This window comes from Oratosquilla oratoria, chromosome 9 (genome assembly GCF_046742065.1).
Source record: "Oratosquilla oratoria isolate Oo_2021 chromosome 9, ASM4674206v1, whole genome shotgun sequence".
Lineage (NCBI taxonomy): Eukaryota > Metazoa > Arthropoda > Malacostraca > Stomatopoda > Squillidae > Oratosquilla > Oratosquilla oratoria.
Window position 1 is genome coordinate 70290785 of NC_134785.1, and position 2500 is coordinate 70293284.

Below are 2500 nucleotides of genomic sequence, written 5' to 3' on the forward strand. Positions count from 1 at the left end.
AAAAAAAAAAAAAAAAAAAAACTGACATTTTCTTTAACATTTTGTTTCTGCTCTTCTCCCTAAATTTCTCAACTTGACTTCACCTCTTCGACGCGAGAGAAAGGATAGAAACACTGGTTATTGTCGACGAAACTCTCTCATCTCTCCATATATATATATATATATATATATATATATATATATATATATATATATATATATATATATATATATATATATATATATATATATTATAATAGCATGATGACAACTCACAATTTTCCTGTTAACTTGTTCAATACTGCGAACAAGGCGACGTAATTTTCAATAGGCAATCTATGTAGAAGGTCAGCAAAGGACCATTTCAACACTGAGGCAGGATAATCAAACTAGTAGATATTTCGGTACCAACGTTTCGAAGTTGCACAACTTCATTTTCAAGGCAGAATAATACATACAAAAGTCAAATCGTAAATATACAGAAATAGTGTTTACATAAATGAGCTAAGGAGAGGTTACAAACAAACAAATAATATGAAATAAGTACGAACTTAGGAGAGGTGGAAAATAGGACAGAAACCGCAGCAATGACAATTGATCACCCCCGCCGTGGGGTGGTCAATGGTTCACCGTGCTGTGAGGTGGAAGAATGTCCTTGATAACTCATTCCTCGGTCTTATACGAGGTTGACATCTGAGACATCAACCTCGTATAAGACCGAGGAATGAGTTATCAAGGACATAATTAAAAAGAAATGTCAAACCTATTAACGAGAGCGATAGGTTAAATCTGATCATTTTCTATAAAAACAAAAGGATTAGTAACCTGATCCTAATAAATAACACCACTCCTGAACGCCATCTCCTTCAACGTAGTTATGCCGTATACAAATTTGTATGTCAACATGAGGACTGTGGGCCTCATGCGTCGTATATTGGTATGACGACTACTAAAGTATCGAGAAGGCTTACTCTTCATTTATCTGCAGGCGGCCATCAAAAATCATAATAGTAAACCACCACCAACTACGACTTACTAGAGAAGACCTCGTAAAGGGTACTTCCATTATTGCCACGGAAAAAGACCACAAAAGACTTGCGATTATCGAAGCGTTGCATATCAAACACAGCAACCCCGACATGAATAAGCAGCTTCAAGATCTCCAAATTCTCCCTTCTTCTAAAGCCATGATCGCACATTTCCATGTTGATGATGCCCATTCTTCCACCTCACAGCACGGTGAACAATTGACCACCCCACGGCGTGGGTGATCAATTGTCATTGCTGGGGTTTCTGTTTTTTTTATCACCTCTCCTAAGTTCGTACTTATTTCATATTATTTGTTTGTTTGTAACCTCTCCTTAGCTCATTTATGTAACACTATTTCTGTATATTTACGATTTGACTTTTGTATGTATTATTCTGCCTTGAAAATGAAGTTGTGCAACTTCGAAACGTTGGTACCGAAATATCTACTAGTTTGACTATCCTGCCTCAGTGTTGAAATGTCCTTTGCTGACCTTCTACATAGATTGCCTCTTGAAATACGTCGCCTTGTTCGCAGTATTGAACAAGTTAACAAGAAAATTGTGAGTTGTCATCATGCTATTATATACAGATGGATAATAGACAGAGGGACAGACAGACAGACAGACAGACAGACAGACAGACAGACAGAGAGAGAGAGAGAGAGAAGGTGAGAGAGGGGTACATGTATACACATACACACACACACACACACACACACACACACACACACACACACACACACACACACACACACACACACCAACAAACACACACACACACACTCACCCCCCCTCCATACATATACATATATATACATATATATATATATACATATATATATATATATATATATGTGGGGGGGGTGAGTGTGTGTGTGTGTGTGTGTGTGTGTGTGTGTGTGTGTGTGTGTGTGTGTGTGTGTGTGTGTGTGTGTGTGTGTGTGTGTGTATACATGTACCCCTCTCTCACCTTCTCTCTCTCTCTCTCTCTCTCTCTCTGTCTGTCTGTCTGTCTGTCTGTCTGTCCCTCTGTCTATTATCCATCTGCCTAATACTCTTTCTTTGCCCCCCTCCCCCGGCCTTCTATCCTTCCCAACCCTCCCTCCCTTCATCCTGGGAATAGTGATGGGTGGTTGGTGGGTAGTTGAAGGTGGTAGGGCTTTGGGGGGGTTGGGGTGTTAGGAGTGGGTGTAGTGGTGATGAATGTGGGGGGGGATGGGAGTGGGGGGAGGGGGGATCTCTCCTCGTCCTCGCCATCTTGGCCTCGAGAGTCCACTGCTTTAAAGCAGCTCTGGTCAGGGAACCGATTCCGAGGTTCTCCCTCCACTCCCTTCCGTGTCTTCTACTCAACAGGTCTATTTCGGGGCAGCCAACACCTCTTCTTTGACTGCCTGATACCATCGTTGTCTGTCTAACTGTCTGTCTCACTGTCTCGCTGCCCAAGACAGGGGCTTGTTTGACTGCTAGCTTGTTAAAGTGACTGGACGCAAACT